The 23,750-nt window shown below is 50.7% G+C and overlaps 1 long non-coding RNA gene across 12 annotated transcripts in view; it reads left to right on the top strand.

The window, feature by feature from the left end:
• The window catches only part of LOC144781681 (uncharacterized), a 315,416-nt gene that overhangs the window by 264,293 nt on the left and 27,373 nt on the right, over positions 1-23,750 (top strand). For 10 of the 12 annotated variants that reach the window (XR_013601047.1, XR_013601034.1, XR_013601040.1 and 7 more), the window contains one exon: positions 21,297-21,391. This is a non-coding gene — a long non-coding RNA (uncharacterized LOC144781681). Of the gene's footprint in view, positions 1-15,750; positions 15,867-21,296; positions 21,392-23,750 lie in introns of all 12 variants that reach the window. The other 2 variants (XR_013601036.1, XR_013601043.1) reach the window with 1 other exon arrangement.

Below are 23,750 nucleotides of genomic sequence, written 5' to 3' on the forward strand. Positions count from 1 at the left end.
TGTATCCTTCTTTCTTTCATTCTTTATTTCCTTCTTTTGTTCGTGCTTTCTTTCCTTTCTTTTTTCTCTTTCCTCTTTTATTCATTCATTCGTTCTTTCCTAAATTCTTGTGTGCTTTCCTTTTTACCTATATCTTCTTTTTTCTCTCCTCTCTTTCTTTCTTGCCTTTCTTTCCTGTCTTATTTCCTTCCTTTGTACTTGCCTTCTGTCTTGATTTCTTTCCTGCTTTCCTTCTTTCTCAGATTTTTTCATTTTTTCCTTTCTTGCATTCTTTGCTGCCTTTCCGTTTTCTTTCTTTCCTTCTTTCTCATAGTCTTTCTTTCTCTTTCTGTCTCCTTCTTTCCTTCCTTTTCTTCTCTGCTTCCTTCATTTCGTTACTTTTTTCTTTACTTCTCTCCTTTTCTTCATTTCCTTTGTTCTTTCTTTCCTTTATTTATCCTCAGTTCCTGCTTTCCTTTATTTTTCCTTCTTTCATTTCTTCTTTCCTTCCTTCTTATCTTCTTTACTTCCTTATATCTGGCCTTTCATTCCTTCCCTTTTTCTTGCTTTTTTTCCTTTATTCATTCTTTTCTTCTTTCGTTTTATTTCCTCTGCTATTTTCTTATTTCGTTCCTCCATTTCTTCTTTTCTTCATTTTCTTTAAATCTTTATTTTTTTCATTTCTATATTTATCTTCTTTCCTTCTTTCTTTTTTACTTCCTTTTTCTTCACTTCCTTATTCTTTCTTCTTTCCTTCCTTTTTCTACCACTCCTTTCTTTCTCTCTCTCCCTCATTACCTTTCTCCCTCACTTGGCAGAACGATTGCCATCTTTAGGTTTGTGTTATCCAAAACCTTTTGTTTTTACAAAAATGATGTGCGTGACGTAGTTAATTTTAGTTTGTTTTAGCCACAATTCATCCATTCGTCTGTGGTTATATCATTCACATTTTTCCACACCCCACTCAAGCATACATCAAGGGGCAATGTTCCAGCTATTTACTGACTTCACTATGAGTTACAGCATGCTGCCCTTTCACAAGGGAAGCACAGCTATACAGAAAGTAGTTCCCTTCAGTGCCAGGGAGTAACATGGTAATTTGTGTTTTTTAGACCAAAAATATTTTTGCCTTTAGTCAAGGTTTTTTCTTAGGTTGATGAATACACAGCAGCTTCCCGAACAACAAATATTTCCAAAAATCATAGCAAAACAAGATTTGACAAAAAGCTGGTGGACAATGCCAGACCTAATGGCTTTGCCAGTGCTTGTTCCACATTGTCACGTTGAATATTCACCCCAGTAATTATTAATTTTTCTACAGAGATTTCGCAGCACATAGCCCCCACGTAGATCGACGATATGTGTGACATCCATAACAGGGCCTCCATTTTAAAGTGCTGCGGTGTACAACCTTAGGTTTGTCCTAAAGTGTCACACAATACCTAGAGCACGTAGGTATTATGGCTGCCCTTCAGATAACTAATGTGAGAGGTTTAGCCACAGATTTCATTGTGTGCTGGGTGTTTTTGGGGCATGAGCTCGGTTTACAACATGCCTTACACCCTGGGGCAAATTGTGTACTGCGTAAATGCTGATTGCACAAATGTAACATTTACTCCAGCAAAGCTGTTGATCTCCTAATAAGGGATGAAATGGATCTTTCCCATGTTTTCCCTGTTCCAGCGTGTTCAAACTTATGTCCTCATTAATTTTTTGGGATATAATCCAGTTTCATCCATAAATGTTTCCTGCGTCTAGAGTATAAGGTGTTTCTCCCTGTGCTGTGGCACAGACAGAGTTAAAAACTGTGGAATCGAGGGGGGCGTGGCTAGCAGCCGAGCATGGCGGCAGCGTGAAGAGGGAGCTCCCCACGGCATACCGGCCTTAGATAAAATCCGATACAAACATCCGACACACCACCCACCCGAAGTAGCGGAACCGACTCGGGGACCCAGGCGGCATCACTAGATCCGAATCCGGCGAACATCGTGAGCCGGATACTGATACATCCCGCGCTGGCATCATTGGGCCTGTGGCTGGGCAGAAGCACTGGCCTTGCGTACCTGTTGCACCCCGGCGGAAGTGTACTCTGGCCGGCCTGACCTTGGTGGCGACAGCCGCTCCCCAGGCAGGAGCGAGGCGGAAGACAAATCGCCGCGAAAAGTGAAGGTGGGAATCCCTGAGGACCCGGCGGGACGAGAGTGAGTGGAAGCGACCGCCGGAGGCTGCGAGACAACGCTGCAGACCCACGGAGATAACTAATTGGTGCGAGTCTCCGGGAGACACGCAGCGCCTTAGGTTGCCGTGGGACGCCATATTGGAGGGGCAACAGAATCAGTGCGAGTGACTTGAGAAAGGAACCGGCGATCCAGGAGTGAAAAGGCTCCCCTCGCTGAGGCAGCAGAAACCGAGATCACACACGAGGATGTCGGCGTAACCAGTAAGTGCTCTGGAACATTGTAAATCGACCTGACGCATAAGGAGAGGCGCATGGGGAACCTTTCAGGGTGCTTACCACACCCGGAGGCGGAGTGATAGGAGAGACCCCGGTGAACAACGCTCTGGTCGAGCCCCGGGCTGAATCCCACCATCTTCCCCGAGAACGGCAGTGGCGCAGAACCGGCACTGGGTTACTTCATCCGGCGCAGTGGGTGGAACGGGGGGTTAGTCACCACGGGAACCACCAGCAGGTGAACTACGCAGCAAGCCAACTACTCCCCCTGCACAATCGACCAGTATACTGACCTGGACTGCGCCATAACGGTTATTTACACTGGTAGCCGGTGCAGGAAAGCTGCCAGCGGACATCAGCCTCGCCAGTGTGGAATCCACCCAGGGTCGGAAAAACGACAGAACATAGGCAGATTCACGTTCCCCCCTGACCCACACGTCAGGTGCCCAGCCTATCGCCGCACGGGAACCGCGGTGCTGCCCGGAGTGGGGTACGAGATCAGCACGCCTCCAATCATGGCAGGCAAAGGGACCAGGAGTGCTTCGACGCATGCCAAACTGGATAAGTTTGCCTATAGCCAACATGGACACTCCCAAGTTACTGGAAGAAGTTCCACAGGCGCTACTCCAGATTCGGAAGGCACCAAGAGGGGGGCATTGGAGGACATTATGAAGACCCTCTCAGAGGTGAAGACGACAGTAGGTTCCATCTCCTCCGAGGTTACGCTGCTGCGAGCGGACTTCCAGAAAATGACCGAAAGGGTATCTCAGGTTGAAGTGGTAACAAAGTCATTGGTAGAGGACACTTCGGAACTGCAAGTAGCAATGGAGCGAATGGAGAAAGTCACCAAGATGCTACAAGACAAGCTGGACGACCAAGAAGGACGTTCCCGAAGAAACAACATACGCATCCTTGGCCTACCGGAAACAGAAGGGAAAAGAGCGATGGACCTGTACGTCGAGGACCTCATAAAGAATAAACTGCAACATAAAGGATTATCTCACTTCTTCTCAGTCGAAAGGGCACACAGGGTGCCTGGTGGAACGCCCAAACCAGGAGCGGCGCCGCGGCCTGTGCTGGCCAGACTTTTTAATTTTAGAGACAGAGATGCAATCCTGCAAGCGGCGAGGGTTTCACCACCTGTCAAGCTACAAAACGCAACGTTAGCCTTCTTTCCGGATTACACAGTGGAAGTGGCCAGACGCCGGAAATCATTTACTGAAGTTCAAAAGGCGCTCCGAGACAAGGGCCTACCATACTCGATGTTGTTCCCCGCCAAACTACGGATTGTGGCCGATGGAAAGGCATGGTTTTTTGACAAGCCAGAAGTGGCACAGGACTGGCTTGACGGCTGGAGACAGGTGGGACAACGTCGGCGTCCACACAGAGACCGGACGAACCATCATAACGACGGACACACAGATGTGCCGACTAGCCCTCCTGCGAACCGGGACGACACTGCGGGGATGGACTCTGATTTGGAACGGGATCCGCTTGCCTCGGGACAGCCGGCCCTGCCATAGGGGTGGACTGCCTATGAGGCGGAGCGGGTCCGACATGAGGGAACCTGGAGCTGGTGAAGCTGAGTAGGGTGGGCAGTAGCCGGTGCCTGTAGGGGACTCACCAACCCCACGAGCAAGTAAGATGGTTGGGAATGGGATAAAGCACTCTGCCAAGTTGGGGAAGCGGGCGGGGAGACGGACCGTGGGGCAGGGAAGCAGGGTGGGGGGTTGGAGGGGGAGTTGTAATGTTAATGTTAATGACAATAGTCATCACTCATGTTCTGTGACACACACACGCGCCACATGCCGACCAATTCAGGAACACCAACTCACAGCGCCGTACCTGCAAGGAAATAGGCGACCGATCACCTGTGACACTTCTAATACGAACCAATGGCCCAACGGATGAACGCTTCAGCAGATGAGGGCACCCCTACCACAACTATGGTGCCCCCCCTGCGCATGCTTACTTGGAACGTTAGAGGCCTGGGGGATAAAATTAAGCGGGGGTTGGTTTTACAGGCCATTAAACGCCAGGGACCTGATCTAGTGCTGCTCCAAGAGACGCACCTCGCAGGGACAACATGCAAGGCGCTTGATAGACGAGGATATGTGATGGCGACACATGCTGAATTCACAACAGGTTCCAGAGGGACTGGAATACTCGTGAAAAAGACATCACCCTTTCTGGTGGAAAGCCGCAGGGCAGATGATCAGGGTTGTTTCGCCGCAATACATGGCCAATGGGAAGGAAGGCCTCTTAATGTTGTCTCCGTGTACATTCCCCCGGCACTCCACTCTACGGCACTGCCGGCACTTGGTAAATTCCTCCTAGACCTCCCGGAGGGTGACACGGTCATAGGGGGGGATTTCAACGCAATAGTGGACCCCACGCTAGACACCTTTCCCATGAGAGAACGCCCCAGGGGGAATGCCACGCTTCCTGGTTTTCTGGAAGCTATGGGCCTTCTGGACGTGTGGCGGCAGCTGAACCCAGAGGCGACCCAGTACACATACTACTCCGCTGCGCATAATAGCCTTTCCCGAATAGACTATTTTTTGTTTCTGGGGATGGGACTGGGCTCAGTAGATAAGATGGATATCCTGCCTAGAGGCGTATCTGACCATTCGCCAGTCTCTCTATCACTCACTACCAAAGAGAAGAAATGCGCTAGAATATACCCTATTTACCCGAGCTATCTTAAAATCCCGCAGATCAGAAAAAAACTCAAATTGATAACCACACAATACTTTCAAGAAAACGTTGGGTCGGTGTCCTCACCCTCGGTCCTGTGGGAAGCGTACAAAGCGGTCCTCCGAGGTGCTGCAGTAGCAACAATAATGGGGCACAAGCGGGAATCCCGGCGTGAACTCACTGAATTGGAGCTGGCACTCCATAGCGCAAACACTATTCACATGTCTGATCCCACCCCGGACACTTTACACTTGCTACAACTACATCAACAGTGTCACGAATATGCAGATTGACTAACCTTAGTTTTCAGGTACAGCGGGAGCGATGTAGATGCTAGTTTCTCTCCTCCCTAGATGTGGTACCCCAAGTGAATCTTAGCTGAACTTCACCTGAGAGGACACCACCCAGGGAAGGGGAAAAATGGATAAATAAAATAGAAAAAGGCTGGCAGCCATAAACCATCCACAGGGCTTGACAATAGGAGAAACACCACGCCTTAAGTCTGTGTACAGGTTCCTGTATGGAGACACAAGACACACAGAATTCACTCTCTGTCTAATATGCAAGGCCACCTCTACCTGACAATTCTAGAGTATTCAATTACTCTTACATGTCAAGGCTCCAGCAATCATTCCATCAGATCAGGGCAAAAGAAGGAAAAATAAAGTAAACAACAAAAATAGTAGGAAACTGCCCAATGAACCCTAAGTGGAAAAAAGACTAAATACGTCTCTGTAGTTCACTCATAGTCAAGGTAGAACGCTACTTATCTGAAGCGTAATGTATCCTCTGCAAGTTCAACTCGACCAAACCCCGGTCAGCTGCAATGTTCCTTGTAAAGAAAACCCAGTCCGAGCCACTCAACAGCTCTAAGGGAATCCAAAGAGTTCGGCTAAATCCAAAATCAGGACGTAGTGAAGAAAACAAACAGGAGCACACTCCAAACGCTAGTCCGCCACTAGCTTCAGGTCCAATGAATGCGGAAATCAAGCGAGGCAAAAGGGGATCTGGATTCGAGTCTTTCTCTCACCCGTTAGGTATATCACGTCAGCGCTGCTCCCAGCGCGGCTCTCAGCGCTGCTCCCAGCGCGGCTCTCAGCGCTGCTCCCAGCGCGGCTCCCAGCGCTGCTCCCAGCGCGTCTCTCAAAGGTCAACTTCTTGCCGACCCAACGCAGTTCCAAAAGAGCGGGATCTCTCATACCAAGGAAAGAAGCGCCCAACAAAGTTCCAAGTACTGAATAGTGGCTAAACACAGGTGACAAGCACCGAGGGCTTCCACACAGACACAGATATAGGTGTTGAGTGACAGAGAAGAAGGAAGGAGGAAAGGGAAAACAGACTAGCCTCCAAGCATTCTGGGACCTATGGTTTCGCCAGTGCGCCTAAGTTGTGACAAACAGCAATACCAGACACACCTTAAAACAACAGTTCAAGGCTACATCGCAGGTACAACACAGAGAATATATGATGTGGGTGACAAGGCAGGAAAAATGCTGGCATGGCTGGATAGAAGAGGAGGCAGTACTAGAGGCATACAGAGACTTTGCACACGTGACGGACAGCTGCAAACACACCCTGAACGCATAGTGCGCACCCTGGCACGCCACTTTCAGGAGATATACACCCCGGAACAAGTCGTCACTGCGCAGGCGGCGGCGAATTCACTAGAAAACATTGCCATTCCCAGACTCACGCAAGAGGCGCAGCTAGAGCTCGAACTTGACCTGACGGAAGATGAGATTCACTTGGCCATACAGGCATTGCAGTCCGGCAAGGCGCTGGGTCCCAACGGGCTACCCGTAGAATGGTACAAAGCGATGGCTTCGGAACTAAGTAAGCCACTGCTGGACATGTACACGGACAGCCTGCATAGGGGAGAGCTACCACTAGACCAGCGCACAGCCACGATAGTGGCCATACCGAAACCGAATAAACCGCCAACCGCAGGCACCTCATACCGCCCGATATCCTTGCTTAACGTAGAAGCCAAGATTCTGGCGAAACTACTGGCCAGCCGTCTGACACAACAACTACACACACTGATACACCCTGACCAGTCAGGCTTTATGCCCCACAGGAGCACGGCACTGAATCTCAGAAGGGTCCATGGAGTGCTGGCACGTGCACACCTCCTTTCCGAACAGGCGGTGATCCTCTCACTTGATGCCAGAATGGCATTCGATTTAGTAGAATGGGAATATCTGTTTGCAGTACTTGCACGTATGGGCTTCGGACCGAAATATAGAGCATGGGTGCGACTACTATACACGTCACCGGTGGCACAAGTAGCAGCGAATGGCCACATTTCACCAACGTTCCTGTTGGGGCGGGGCACGAGACAGGGATGCCCATTGTCACCTCTGCTCTTTGCCCTGGTGCTGGAACCACTGGCGATCCTGATTAGGACGACGCCACTGATTCGTGGCATCACATGGGAGGCTGGCTGGGAGGATAAGATCTCCCTGTATGCAGACGATATGCTCATATACATGGTTGACCCTAGCAATGGGATCCCAGCCCTACTACATCTCTGCAACGCACATGGGAAATTGTCCGGTTATACCATAAACTTGTCCAAGTCAGTGGTATACGTACTTAAGGGCCCGGGACCGCTGTTGCAAGAGGATTGCCCCCTGACACTGACAACAACCTCCTTTAAGTACTTAGGTATTGTCATCACAAATAATGCCACTGACTTCTTTGACAAAAATTTACAGCCACCAATGGATCGCCTGCGTGCAGACGTTAGACACTGGGCAGCCCTGCCCTTGACCCTTCTTGGGCGGGCTGCTTTATATAAAATGATGGCCCTTCCCAGATTCCTTTATGTGTTGGAAAATGCCCCGTATATGGTAGCACCGCGCTATTTCAAACGAATTGCAGCATTGGTTACCAGCCTGCTCTGGAACAACGGCCCGGCACGAATAGCGCATGATAAATTGGTAAAAAGTTGGTATGAGGGTGGGATTGCACTACCTAACGTTCAACTGTATTATTGGGCGGCCCAACTTAAAATTATTAATCAATGGATCCACACCCCGCGAGAGGATCCAGCTTTCAAGGCGGACTGGTCTCAACTGGGAGCGGACGGCATGCTTTCCGTTCTGTACAACAAGTCGCAGGTTAAAAAACTGATAGGCCCGACACAACACACGGCGGCCCTGTGGCACATAGCGCAAACAAAACTGGGCTGGAAAGGGAGAATCACCAAAATGACGCCACTGTGGGACACAAATTCATTGGGAAACCTCAGAGCGTGCAAAGGGTTCGCTCAATGGGACCACATAGGGATCTCCACGGTGGGGGACTTGTGGGACAAGGGCACAGTGATTGCATTCTCACAACTCCAACAACAGTATAACCTTAACCCCAATGAGACATTCAGATACATGCAGATACGTCACGCACTGCTCCGAGCAATCACTGCTGACACTGAAGTACCAGAGTCCTCACCGTTAGAGGATAGACTGTTGACAGACTTTATGCCACAAAGTGCAACTTCTCTCACATATAAAAAGCTGGTTAATAATCTGGAAGACCCCACACTGAAACTTAAAGAGAAATGGATGGAGAAGATAGGACAGGTAGATGAGTCGGAATGGAACGAAGCGCTTGCATCACCGAGAGAAGTAGGCATTTCGGCGAAATTCAGATTAGTGCAACTCAAAATTCTGCACCGCATCTACTACACTAGGACACTTCTTCACAGGATACAAAGGGCACCACATCCCTTCTGTCTTAGAGGATGCGGGGAGGAGGGGACACTATTTCACACACTGTGGGACTGCCCAAAGATACAAGAATTCTGGAGGCAAATTATGCGCACTGTCTCCCAAGCCCTTAAGATATCTATTCTGCCTGAACCCCGTAAATGCCTGTTGAACATCTGGGACCCCAATGATATGGGCAGATATGGACTGATATGGGCCACACTAGCCATGACAGTGGCCAAGCGAGACATTGCACAGAAATGGGGTGCTCCGGAACTGCCTACAGTGGCTAGATGGACTAAAAATATGGACATGCTTATGGTGACAGAAAGGGCAGTGTATGTGCTTCGGGCTTGCCCCCGTAAGTGGAACAAAATCTGGATGCCATGGAATATCTATAGAGGGGACATCTGCGAGCCATTGCCAGAAGACGAGAACCTAGACTCTGAAGGGGAGGAGGAGTAAAGAGTTGGGTGATTGGTTGCTAGGTTACTTATACTACGAAATGCTGCATCTGAAAGAAACAGGTTAGTATTAGATTCCTTACCTTAGAATATCCCCAGGCGTCAGTCTGGATCCGGAAACTTTTGCGTAGCAGTACCCCTGCGCGTCGGTAGGCGTCGTCTGCAGGCGTCCCCTGCGGCTCCGCGTCGTCGGCGTCGTGCGCCGTGATGACGTCGCTGGAGTATATAGACGCCGCCTCCGCGCGCTGACGTCAGTTCTTCTTTTTTCCGCGCCAGTTAGCGCAGATCCGAAGAGCAGTACTCCGGTCTTTTGACCAAGTTTTTTGTTAACTTCTTTACGGTGCCGGTAGGATGCCCGGTTTCAAGAGTTGTGACGAGTGCGACCGCATGATGTCGGTCACCGACCACCATCGACTCTGCCTCCGGTGTCTGGGCGCGGACCACGACGTGGAGTCCTGCGTCGACTGTCGGGCCTTGACTGGAAAAGCTAGGCGGGAGCGGTCCCGCAAGCTTCTCGAACTCCGGTTGTCGGCCCCGCGTCGAGAGCGGTCCCGGTCCGGTCGGAGGTCGAGGGAGCGGTCGAGGGAGCGGTCGCGGAGCCGCCATGGGCGCTCCGGGAGTCGCCACCATTCCTCCGGCTCGTCAGGTAAGCACAAGAAGTCGGGGCGTCGCCATCGCACCCCCGACTCCCCCCGACGCCCGCGTGCTGCGGCCGGGGGCTCGGGTGACCCCACCCCCGCGGTCCCGCATGGGTCGCCGACGCCGTCTGCCCCACACCTGTCGGTCCCTGGGGCAGGCGCGTCGCGTGAGGAGATCGAGGCCTTCCTCATTGCTATGAGGGCGAGGTCTTCTCCGGCGGGGCCTTCGGCGCCTGCGGGCCCGTCGGTCCCGTCTGGGGGCCCGAGCGGTTCGGGTGCTCCTGCCCCGGCGCCGCCGGTGGCTCCGGCCCCGGCGCCGCTGGTTCCCTCTGGTTCGTCGCCGGCTGGTCTCCCGGCCTCTCCGGCGTCGGTTCCTGTGGGCCAGCCCATGGTACCGCCCCCGCGTGGTGCAGCGACTCCGCCGTCGGCTCCGGCCGGCGTCGGGTCCCCGGCACCGACGCCGCGCGGCGCCACCCCCCTTTCCTCCCCGACTCCGGACTCGGAGCCGGACCGGCGTCGGCCGACGCCGGACCCGACGCCGATGGGGCCTGTTGACCCCGATGTCTATATCGTCGACCCAGAATATGGGTATGACGAGGAGGAGTATGGAGAGGGTTGGGAGGGGTCTGAGGACCCTCTATCCCGTGCCTGCCAGTACGATGTGGACTGGGTAGGTGATCTGGGTGATGCCAGTGGCCTGGACGAGTCGCCCAACCCTGGGTTTGTCTCTCCGTCCCCTGTGGCGTCCGAGGCGGGTGCTGCCTATTCGGTGGTCCTGATGAGGGCTGCCAAGGCCTTACACCTTGAGCTCCCCGTCGCGAAGGTCAAACCGAATATCCTGACGGAAGTTTTTAAACCGCAGTCATGCCCCCAGGAGCCTCTGCTGCCGTTTAATGAGGCCCTGACGGATGTCCTTCTGGGCACCTGGTCCAGGCCCGCCTCTGGTGCGCCGGTTGACCGGAACGTTGCCAGGCGTCACCGTCCCTGCGCGGACGACCCTGCCTTCCTGTCCACCCATCCCTCCCCGGAGAGTCTGGTGATCCAGGCCTCCACTTCGCAGTCCGCATTTCCGTCGGCTCCGCCCGACCGGGAATCAAAGAGGTACGACCAATTCGGAAAGAAAGTGTTTTCCTCTTTGAGTGCTGGGCTGCGGTCTTGTAACACCGCGTGCCTCTTGGGCCGCTACACCCACTCCCTGTGGGATACGGTCGAGGAGTGTTTGCCGCAATGCCCCCAGGAAGTGCGGGACAAGCTCACCCGGGCCTTTGTTGAAGGCCGGGATGCGGCGCGGTACTCGATCCGTTGTGGTCTGGACACCACGGACTCACTGGGACGGGCCATGTCCACTACGGTGGCGATTCGTCGCCATGCCTGGCTGAGATCTGCCAACTTCTCACCAGACGTCCAAAATACGCTTATGGACATGCCATTTGATGGCAGTCGCCTATTTGGTGACAAAGCGGACCACGCGCTGGAGCGCTTCAAGGACTCCAGGGTCACGGCCAAGTCCTTGGGTCTCTCGACCCAGACCCAGCGCCAGCAGACGGGTTCGTTTCGGCCCTTTCGTGGCCAAGGGAGAGGAGGTCCCACACGTGCTGCCAGCCACGCGGCGCAGAGCGCTCCCCAGCGCGGTGGCGCCCGTGGTTTCCGCCGTGGTGGCGGTAGAGGCCAGCGTCGTGGTCAGTCCACGCCTCCCTCCGCTGCGGCATCCAAGCCTTCCTAGTCCGAGCTTTCGGGCTCACGCGACGCCAGTGGGTGGCAGGGTTCGCCATCACCACTCCCGCTGGCGCGCGATAACATCGGACAGGTGGGTGCTGCAGCTTGTCCGAAGGGGCTATGCCCTCCCCTTCGAGTCCACTCCTCCAGCCATGCCACCGCAGAACCACCGTGTGTCGGGGGACCACTTGACACTTCTGCAGGAGGAAGTTACGGCCCTCTTGGCCAAGGGGGCCATCGAGCGCGTTCCTGGGCCAGAAGTAGGGTGTGGTTGCTACTCCCACTACTTTCTGGTACCCAAGAAGGACAAGGGAGGCCTGCGTCCTATCTTGGATCTACGGAACGTCAACGGCTTCCTCCGGAAGGAGAAGTTCAAGATGTTGACTTTGGCTCAGGTCTTGGCTGCTCTAGACCCACACGACTGGATGGTAGCGTTGGACTTGCAGGATGCGTACTTTCACATCCCCGTCCTGCCGGCCCACCGGCGTTACCTGCGGTTCACGGTAGGCCACGAGCATTTTCAGTTTATCGTGCTCCCATTCGGCCTTACCAGCGCCCCACGGGTGTTCACGAAAGTGATGGCGGTGGTCGCAGCTCATCTGCGCCGGTTAGGGGTTTCAGTCTTCCCCTACCTCGACGACTGGCTGTTGAAGGCGGGCTCGCCCCAGACAGTCGTCCACCACCTTCAGATGACGGCAGACCTCCTGCACGAGTTGGGGTTTTCCATCAATGTGCCGAAATCACACCTGTGTCCCTCTCAAAAGCTCCCTTTCATCGGAGCGGTTCTCGACTCGGCGCAGTTTCGGGTTTATCCCCCGGAACGGCGGGTCCGGGATATTCAGGCTCTGATTCCCATCTTTCAGCCGTTATCCCGGGTTTCGGTCAGGTTGACGCTGCGGCTTCTGGGGCTGATGGCCTCCTGCATCCTTCTGGTGCATCACGCCAGGTGGCGGATGCGGGCTCTGCAGTGGGACCTGAAGTTTCAGTGGGCCCAGCATCAGGGCAACCTATCCGACCATGTCCTGATCTCGGAGGGCACTGCGAGACAGTTGCAGTGGTGGCTTACAGACCGCGATTGGGTCAGGGGCAGATCCCTCTCCCTTCCCCAGCCGGAGCACGTGGTTGTGACGGACGCGTCCCTCCAAGGCTGGGGTGGCCACTTGGGAGAGGCGGAGATCAGAGGCCTCTGGTCTCCGGCGGAGTCCCGGCTCCATATCAACATGTTGGAGCTGCGGGCGATTCGCCTGGCACTGAAGGCATTCCTCCCCTTTGTCAACGGGAGTGTAGTGCAGGTGTTCACGGACAACACCACCGCCATGTGGTACTGCAACAAACAGGGCGGTGTGGGGTCGTGGACCCTTTGCCAAGAGGCTCTGCGCCTCTGGCAATGGCTGGAACGTCAGGGCGTGACTCTGACGGTTCAACACCTGGCAGGTTCTCTGAACGCCAGGGCGGACGAACTCAGCCGTCGGTGCTCGGTGGATCACGAATGGCGTCTGAACTCGGATGTGGCGAGAGGCCTCTTTCAGCAATGGGGAGAGCCTTGGTTAGATCTATTCGCCACAGAAGAGAACGCGCAATGTCATCAGTTCTGCGCGTTGGAGTTTCCAAGACGGCACTCGCTCGGCGACGCCTTTCGGCGCGAGTGGAGTTGCGGTCTGTTGTACGCCTTTCCGCCTATACCACTTCTGCCCAGAGTGCTGAAGAAGATCAGGCGCGACCGGGCCCAAGTTATCCTTGTGGCTCCGGACTGGGCTCGAAGGTACTGGTATCCCGAGCTACTCAGCATGACAGTCGGTCCCTCGATCCGCCTGCCCCTTCAGGAGGACCTTCTGTCGCAGCAGCAGGGGACGGTCCTCCACCCGAACCTGTCCAGTCTCCACCTCCATGCGTGGAGATTGAGCGGCGACAGTTGAGGCCATTTGACTTGCCTCCTGAAGTCTGTGATGTCATTCTGGCAGCCAGGCGTCCCTCCACAAAGTCGGTATACGCCTGCCGGTGGAACAGATTTGTGGCATGGTGCACAGCAAAGGCTGTGGATCCCCTTTCTGCCCCTCTATCTGAGGTTCTCCTCTTCCTCCTTTCCCTTGCCCAGCAGGGCTCTGCTCTGGGCACTATCAAGGGCTATCTTTCTGCCCTTTCCGCCTTCTTGAGGCTACCTGATCAGCCATCTTTGTTCAAGTCCCCTATTGTGTTAAGATTCTTAAAGGGCATCACGCACATGTATCCTCCAGCTCCGTTCGTGATGCCTCAGTGGGACTTGAACCTGGTTTTGACTTTCCTGATGTGCGCTCCCTTTGAGCCCCTTCATTCCTGTCCTCTCCGTCTTCTCACCTTAAAGACGGCCTTCCTGGTAGCCATCACCTCTGCCAGGAGAGTGAGTGAGCTCCAGGCTCTTTCTGTTCAACCTCCTTTCTTGTCTGTTCATCCTGATAAGGTGGTTCTTCGGACCAGACCTTCTTTCCTGCCCAAGGTAGTCTCTGCTTTTCACATTGGGCAGTCCATCACCTTGCCCTCCTTCTTCCCGCCTCCGCATCCTTCAAAGGATGAAGAGCGGCTCCATCGTCTGGACCCAAAACGTGCGCTTTCATTCTATATGGATCGCACACGCCAGTTCCGGGTGGATGACCAACTGTTTGTTGGCTACGTGGGTGAGAAGAAGGGAAGGGCGGTACAGAAACGGACCATCTCTCGGTGGGTCGTCCTGTGCATCAAAGCATGCTACTCTTTGGCTCGGAAGGAGCCTCCTGTTGGGCTGAGGGCCCATTCCACTCGGGCCACGGCGGCTACTACTGCCCTGGGCCGGGGAGTCCCTTTGCAGGACATTTGCCAGGCGGCCACGTGGGCCTCGCTGCACACCTTTGCGAGGCACTACTGCCTGGACAGTCAAGTCCGGAGGGATGGCTTCTTTGGCCGTTCGGTCCTCCAGGACTTTCTGGTGTAGGTTGTATTGGTTCGCAGACCCACCACCGGGGTTGGTATTGCTGGGGTATCTATTCTAAGGTAAGGAATCTAATACTAACCTGTTTCTTTCAGATGAACAAGTTACTTACCTTCGGTAACGATATATCTGTAAGAAACAGTAGTTAGTATTAGATTCCTTACCGCCCCGCCCATCCTCCCCGTTCTGCGAACTGATACCTAGGGTTAGGGACATCCCTTTCAGGGCCCTAGTTTCAAATGGCACCAGTGTTGGTTCTCACATGGCTCTGCGTGTTCTGGCGCGGAAAAGCTGTGTGCAAAGAACTGACGTCAGCGCGCGGAGGCGGCGTCTATATACTCCAGCGACGTCATCACGGCGCACGACGCCGACGACGCGGAGCCGCAGGGGACGCCTGCAGACGACGCCTACCGACGCGCAGGGGTACTGCTACGCAAAAGTTTCCGGATCCAGACTGACGCCTGGGGATATTCTAAGGTAAGGAATCTAATACTAACTACTGTTTCTTACAGATATATCGTTACCGAAGGTAAGTAACTTGTTCGTTAATGTAATACTATTGTAAACAACATTGATAACAAGCAAGGTGACTGATGGTTGGCTATGGGCGTGTGTACAATAATAGGAAAGTGATGACAATAGTTGGGTTTTCTTTTCTTTTTTCTTCAATATCTGCCACGCTAATTAATACATCTATGTTGAAGGTTAGAATGATGTACCATATACAAAGTGAGACATCGACATTAGTCTCAGAGAATTGTGTTAAGGACAACTGATAGCAATCATCTGTGTTACTTTTGAGAAAGCACTTAACGTACATCTATATGCACATTACTTATATTGCTCTGCCGCTACGTAACTGCGTAAACGACAAAATTGAACTTTGAATACAGTATTGTGTATGTAACTTATGCCTTCATGTTAATAAAGATTTATAAAAAAATAAAAAAAACCTGTGGAATCGAATGTTCCCAAATTGAATTCCGTTCAGTGTAAAAAGTTTGTTTCAAGCAGGACTGTCACTTGTTTTTTGCCCTGGACTCTGCGCCTGTGTCCTAATGATCAAAACCTTTTGTGCAGGCGAATTGGAAAGTGATAACACAGACTGAGACGCCTCCGTTCACGTATAAAGCATGTGCTTGTCTTTTTTCAGGAGCAGTTTCTGATCTGCTTGAGAAGCACAGTTGGGAGTGGGAATACCGATGCAGTGTCCCTCTGTAACTGGTGGTGATGCAAAGCATATTGAGCTCCTCTCAGGGGACTGTTCGGGTGAGTCTCCCCCAGAAGAAAGCATGCAATGCTTACCAGAAAGGTGTAATCAAGGACCGAGAATCCCTGGGATTCTCCTCCAAAGACTTCAACTGTAAACAAATATATACTTTTTGAGAACCTTGACTTTGGAGACAGGCATTGTAAAGTACACCATCTCTTGTAAATGACTACATTGCACTTTAATTACCACCTTGTGAGATCAGCCACTTGCAGGGTGTTGACGAGGGTGCATACATTAAAGTGAATCTTCACAGCTGTCCACTAAGGCCATACTGGATTAGCGATAAAAGATTCCGACATTGAGGCAGGATGTGTTGTTAAAAGGTCAAATGACACATTGAAGCATTGTGAACGTTTGTTGCATGAAATGTCACTGCTAAGGTGTGTTTCGTTCTTGGTTCTTATTTAATGAATTGGTCTCTGGCTGCAATTTTAGGTTTGGTGTTAGCCAAGACCTTTTGAGTTTACTAAAATGATATGTATAATGTATTTACATAGAGGTGTTTTGAGCCACCTTTCTTCATCTATTGTTCTGTTGTCATTCACATCTTGCTTACGCCCACTACAGCATGCAGCGTGGGGCAGTGGGTCAGCCTACCTCAGCCACCTTCTATTGTAACTTTGAGTGACTGCATTTTGCTCTGTCACAGTGAGCAGATCCACACACAAAGTAGTTCCCTTCAGTGCCAGTGTTTCGGTTGTTTTTGCTTCATAATGACTTTAGTGTTGCTTTAGTGTTTACAGCCCAACCTGAAAACATGCCATATTCTATGCTTTATTAGAGGGGAAGAAAGTCTAAACAGTAGCCTCCTTCAAATATCTTGGATTCTTGGTAGAACGAAAATTAAGCCACAAATCACAGCTCATTTCAATGAAGTCAAAATCTCAAAACCTGATATATGGCTTTAGTGTATTAAAAAAGAAATTAAGGGAAAACTCGACACTAGCAACCAAGATGGCCGCGTAGGCTCCCGGCTCCGCCGACCTCTGACTCCCGCCGGAATATCCTGTCATTTATCCTGTCCTTGCGCCCAGCCACCGTGTGTATGAACCTGCCGTGAGATTAATGGTGCTATCCCGAGATCTCTACATGCTCGGCTGACGAAGATATGTCGAGTGGAAGCATGCGGCCTAGATCTGCCCGGAAGCCGGGGTCTCGAGTACTGGCCCATCCGGGTTTCAGTTAAACAACATCGGCTGTGGTGGTGTGATTGGGTCCGGTCTACCGGAGTGGAAACATTTATTTTTTTGCTTTTTCGTATTGATGTGGATGGCGTTTGGCTGCCTTGGTGAAAGTCGGAGGAGGGGTGACAGCCCAACGCTTGCAGCTGTGGACGGGGGTCCTGCCCGGTGACCCGGTAACAGGCCCGCTGGTGTTCGCTGGGTTGGGATCTCCACCTGTGGTGGCGGACCTAAGATATCATCGGAACAACTGATAAGTCTCCGTCGACCGTTCCCTATTCGCCCGTCCCCCTCTGAGAGATCGAGCTCGCTGGGGGAAGCAATCATGACCGACACCGATCGAAGAGTGGTGGAACGGACCGTGAGTGACCTGTCGCTACGAACTGTGTTGGCAGCCATTGGGTCAATTCATGTGTACGTTGAAGGCCGCATTCAGACGATGGTGGCGCGCTTGGCTGAGATGGTACGAATGGTACGAATTGGACCGGACCCTACTCCACTACAAGAAACGGTGACAACCGAGATACCCAAGATGGCCACTCTGATTAAGGAAGTAGACCCCGTATTGTGTGAGGTATCGGAGCCTTTGACCAGTGTTTTGGACGATGAGAACAAGCTCGATGCCACCAATGGATTGTTAAGCCTACGATCGTTGCCGACTATGGAAGGACTAATTGATGTTCCCACTCCAGAGACTTTTGATGAGAACTGTTATCGGGATGAAACTGCGTCACTTCCCTATACATCGGAGCCGCTAAGATGGCGTACGAATCAACGCTGGGAGTTCATAACGGGGAAGGGAGTCTCTGGACCTGACGATGTTCACGGCACTTTCGTTCTTCTGCTTTGTCTTGCATTGAATTATATTACAGTTTCTACGTACTCGGACTGTCCTGTGGAAGAGGTGGTTTGTCCGGAGGGGACTCATGCGTCTGATCGGAAGGGGCAAGGATGAGATTGAAAGACTGGGTTTGACTCAAGTATCGATGGACACGGGATCTGCTAAACTTATGCTTTAGGAAGGCTGGGCTGTGTTTGAAGTTTCCCTTGTTGAAATACATATTTGTTGTCCGATAGATTTCTTGACTTCAATGTGGGGATTCTTGGTTCTGGCGGGGGGAGGGGTGACCGGGAGCCCGTACGAATATGCCCTCCTCCACTTCTCTTCTCTACTTCGGTAGATTTCTTCTTTTAGAACCTAGTTAGTTGGGGCGACAGGCACGCTGCTACTGGGGGTTAGGCGATAGCCGTTTGCAGGGGTGCAGGGTGGGGGGATGGGTTTATTGTTTTCTTTTGTTATCGCCCATATGGTTTTTTCTCTTTTTCAATTTTTTTCTTAGTCTTTCCTTTACTCGTATTATTGGAGAAATATCCTGACTTTGATCCTTAACCTCTAGTATCTGGTTGCCATGATTCTCCTGCTGTTTTGCTTTTATGGGTAGGAGGGTTTTGAGGATCCGCATCTAAACTGTTTATCGATTTTACTGATGCAAATTTTATTTTGTGATTAATAGTGCGGGCCTCTTAAATATTTTTGCTGCTCTACGTCTATCCTGTTTTTGTACCAATTCACCCTGTTATCATTGGATGTATATATGGCACCGGATATGTCTGTTTATTTTTTTGCTTTAAAATAATAAAAAGATTTACAAAAAATTAAGCTGTCCATCATACGGCAACTTATTAACAGTTAGGCAGGCAAAGTTAATGCCAACAGTAACCTATGGCACTGAAATAATGAAAGGATGTGAAATCCCGGCCTTGAACAAAATACAAACAAAAGTATATAAAAAAGTATTCCATATCCAGCGAAGTGCATCGCCTGCCCAGGTGCGGCTAGAGTTTGGCTTATTAAACCAGCTATTTCGCAGCAAAGGAGCATTCACTGTGCTGGAGGTTGCGTGCTTCTGCAAGCGGAACCATAGATCACCTATGCTGGAAAGAAATAGAAAGACAAAAAGAAAAGAAAATGCAAGGATCCTGGGGTAGTTACTTAAACCAGGTGATAAAGTACCTCTCTGCCCTAGATATTTGGAATCTTAGCATAGGAAAAAAGGCATTCAACAAACGAATCAACATCACAATAATATCCATGTCTCACTCAACGGATGAGAATACCCTATTGCAAAGATGGCATGCCTGGACGGTTATTAATTCATATGGGAAAAGGAAGCCTCAGGAATATTTATCAGCCTATTTCTCACTTACCCTAAAACATCAATTTATGATGCTGCGTCTGGGCAGGTGGGAAACAAAAGACTTAATCCCAGCATGGAAGGATAAAAGGGAAAATCGAGATTGCAGACTATCCGGATACAAAGACGAACATATTCAACACATTTTTTGCGTATGCCCTAAGCTATTAAAGGAACGGAAGTCACTATTAAAATCACTACTGAATAGTTTGAATATACGATCATGTAGAGAAGCTGTAATCACTAACCCTGGGCATAGTTCGCGAAGTAGCGCTACGCGTAGCTACGCGAAGTGCACTTCGCACTACGCGAACTACTAAGCGAACTGCGTAGTACCCTGTTCGCACTGTGCAAGATGCCGTTTTCAATGACTGCACAGTGCGGACAAGCATCCGGCACTGTGCAATCATTGAAAACGGCATCTTGCACAGTTGCAGCTTTTCCTCGAGCGACAGCTTTCTCAACGCGGACTGGTAGTTTCTCATTGCGAGCGGTTGCTAGCATACGCGACCACTCGCAATGAGAAACCTGACCTCCCCACGTTGAGAATCTCGCCGGGAGGTTTATTTTCCACGCTCGCGATCGGCAACTTGATGTTGCTGATCGCGAACGATGAAAAAGTCTCGCCAGGATGTAATTTTCCTTGCTCGCGGTTGCCAACTTGACATCGAGGACCGCGAGCAAGCAAAAAATGACCGCCGCAAGATGCACAAACTACGCGAGTGTAGCGTAGTGCTTTGCCCTGGCCTAGTAATCACCTAACTCGGCGGAACCTCAATCCCCATAGTATGTAAGGGAGTGAAACTTTTAAATGTGTATTTAAAGGAAATCGGTTGAAACTCTGAAGAGAGCGAAAAAGATTTGTTTTTTACAAACTAACGGACAACCAGAAAATCAAGAAGTGTTAAAGGCCGTTTAATAACAAGGATGTTAGAAAGACATGATCTTTTTAAATCTTCGTTTAAAATGAAACTTTAAATATTTGATGCTCAAAAGTACCTTATAGATTAACTTTGTAAGATTCTGCCAATGATTTTATGTGTTTATATGTAGTAGTACTATTTAAAAATTGTTATTTGGTGTAATGGTTTTTGTTTTTAAAAAGACCGATCCCCCAAAAATAAAATCTTGAAATCTATGCTTTATTAGTTCCTATCTCCTGTCAATGCTGTTGTAAATTCCTTTTGGAGTCTCCTTTGTTTATCTGACTGCTGGTATTTCACAGCATCGTGAACGTATGTTGTATGATATGTCACTGCTGCGAACGTATTCTTAGTTTCAGGTTATTATTTAATGAACTAGACACTGGCTTCTTTTTTCTTCATTGTCACATTAAACATTCAGATGAATTACAGTTAATTTTCCTCCAGAGAGATTGCAGCCCATAGCCACTAAATAGCTCAGTGCCCTGCCCGACATCCTCAACAGGTCCTGCTTTTTAAAGTGCTGCGGTATAAAACCTCAGGTCTGGCCTAAGTTGTCAGGTAATACCTAGAGTTCTTATGTAGGATTGTCCTCCAGATAGCTAATGTCGGAGGTTTAGCCCCAGATTTCATTGTATGCTAATTGTTTGTGGTGCATGGGCCCTGATTACAATATCCCTGCCACCTCGGCAGGCCCGGACTGGCCGTTGCGGGCACCGAGCAATCCCCCGGGGGCTGATTTCACGGCTTTGGTGTTTACTGAGACCAATCTGCTGACCTGAAAATAGGGGATAAGAAGTAATTGCCCATGCTCTACCCGTTCAGACGTGTGAAACTTGTTGTCGTCATGATTTTGCTTGTAATCCTGTTTCATCCTTAAACTCCTATAGCATCTAGAGTATAATTAGGCCATGGCTTGTTTCCATGTGCTACAGCGCACACAAGAGTTACGAACAATGGATTTGAATGCTCACAACAAGAATTCCCTTAAAGTTTGAACATTTTTGTCTGAAGCAAAAACTAACTTTTTTGCCGCATACTATGTTTTGTGCAAGCCAACAGAAAAGTGATCACTCACACTGAAATGCCTCCGTTTTAATCTAAAGCACGTGCATGTCTTTTTTCAGGAGGAGTTTCTGACCTGCTTTTGAAGTAAGTTCAGTTCCAGACCGAACAGCGGTGAAGCTGGGATAGGAAGGAGTGAGCCTGTTTCAACATACAGGTACTATTAATGTTCGCATTGTATTGTAGCATTTGTATTTAGACGCGCAACATGAATAATTTTTCCAATACATAAGATATACTTTGAGTGGGGTTTGGGTCAGCCTCTTTCTCGTGTTTGGATAGCTTTGTTGTCTATCTCAATTGTCTGCTCTTGATACAATGGGTTTCCTCCCTTTTCTTGTGTTTGTCCTGCCTAGAAGCATGCGTCTCACAGTGTTCGTATTGGATGACTAGTATCCTTCTACTGCAAACTTGAGGGAACGTTCTTTTTTAATTTAATATTGAGCTACTAATTTTACTTGCCTTCTCCCTCCACCTTACCCGCCCTTACCCCTGCTGCATGTGCTCATTTTCACTCCCTTGAAAGGCCCGCTCCCATGTTACAATATTTGTATATTTTTTTGAGGGCCCAGCAGCTACAAACTGCTGCTGATTTGATTGTTGCTGATTTTTCTTTTAACATTTCATGTAATCGTTCTAACTAGATCAGCCACCCACCATTTAGTACTGTAAGTTAAAAATAGGCGCCTCATGATGTACACATCGGTGGACATCTTAGAATGGATTTTCTTTACTAGATTTTATTCAGAGTGGTTCATAGCTATTTCTGAGCCTAAACTCAGGCTTCCATAGGCCACTTTTGTACAATCCTTCTCCCTTTGCAAGTTTAAGAGGCACATTTCTGGTAGTGGTGGCGTTAGTGCTGAATTCTCACTCTGCCAGAGAGGAAAAGTGCCAGTAAAGTAGGAATTGCTTTCAACATTTTTGTATTTAATGAAATTGGATTTCCTTTCTGTCCTTATATCTTCACATTTCTATTCAATTGCTTTAAGAATGTATCTTTTATTTGTCCTCAGAGCATTTTACTGTGAATGATACTTGGAATTTACTTTGGCTGATAATTTCACAGTAACTTTCTTTAAACCACTAGATATTTTCTAATAGAATTTTCAGTAGCGGGGCTTTTTAGTAGTCAAGAGGTTGGTTTTCAATGATGTTCATTAATCAAAGACTATTTAAATATTTTAACCGCAAGATGTAGACGCTGTGAAGTATTGTGTAACCTGTGAATGTTTAAATTGCACTTTAATTACTATCCTGCAAGACCTTCTGTTTGCAGGGTGTTGACGAGGGTGCACATGATAAATGGCATCTCTTCAAAAGCTACTGTGATAATGTAATTGGCCATAAAAGGTGCCCACATCTCTATCTCTGCCGGAGCCGCAGGCGCCACGCCCAGCTCCATACCCGCCGGTCCCTGGGCTGAACGCGACGCCGGAGGAGATCGAGGCCTTTGTCATGGCCATGAGGTCCCTCTCTCCTCCGTCGGGTCACGCAGGAGCGCCTCCGGGCCCCGTGGCCCCGATTGGGAGTCCAAGTGGGCCGGGACCTTCGGCTCCGGCGCCGTCGGGTGCTTCGGCCCCGGCGCCGTCGGCGACTCCGGTCCCGACGCCGCAGGTCCCCGCTCGGTCCGGTTCCGGATCCGGGTCGCCGCTGGTCGACCTTACGACCCCGCCGGCGTCGACCCCCCGGCGCCGTCCCCGCACGACTCCGTCCCTGATCCCTCCCTCGGTCCGGATCCGACGCTGCATTCTACGCCGGCTGAAGACCCTTTCTTCTTTGATCCGGCTCCATCCTTTGACCCGGAGTATCAGGAGATGGAGGACGAGGGGGTTTAGGAGGGGTCTGAGGACACTCTGATGCGGGAGTGTCATTCATTTCAGGACTAGACAGACGAGCTAGGGGAAGCAAGTGGTCTTGACACTTCACCTGACACTGGTTTTGTCTCCCCTCCTGCCGTGGCTGCGGAGGAGGGGGCTGCTTATATTGTGGTGCTGACGAGGGCAGCCAAGGCCTTGGCGCTTACGCTCCCCGTCACAACTGTGAGGTCTAATATCCTCACTGAGGTCCTTAAACCGCAGACAAGCTCTCCGGGGCCTCTACTGCCGTTTAATGAGGCTCTCATGGACTACCTGTTGGGCACCTGGTCCAGGCCTGCTACAGGTCCCCCTGTAGATAGGATCGTCGCCAGGTGCCACCGCCGATCTCCGGGCGACCCTAGCTTCCTGTTCACCGACCCCACCCCAGAGAGCCTGGTTATCCAGGCCTCCACTTCCCAATCCGCATTCTCGACTGCACCACCAGATAGGGAATCCAAAACGTATGAACAGTTTGGCAAGAAGCTGTTCTCCTCCCTCAGTTGTGGGTTGCGGTCAGGCAACACCGCTTGCCTTTTGGGCCGTTATACCCACTCTCTGTGGGATACGGTTGCGGAGGTGCTGCCAGAGTGCCCGGAGGGGATCCAGGCGAAGCTCGCTCAAGCCCTCGCGGAGGGAAGAGACGCGGCACGATACTCC

The sequence above is a fragment of the Lissotriton helveticus genome, chromosome 9 (assembly GCF_964261635.1).
Source record: "Lissotriton helveticus chromosome 9, aLisHel1.1, whole genome shotgun sequence".
NCBI classification, from domain to species: Eukaryota; Metazoa; Chordata; class Amphibia; order Caudata; family Salamandridae; genus Lissotriton; species Lissotriton helveticus.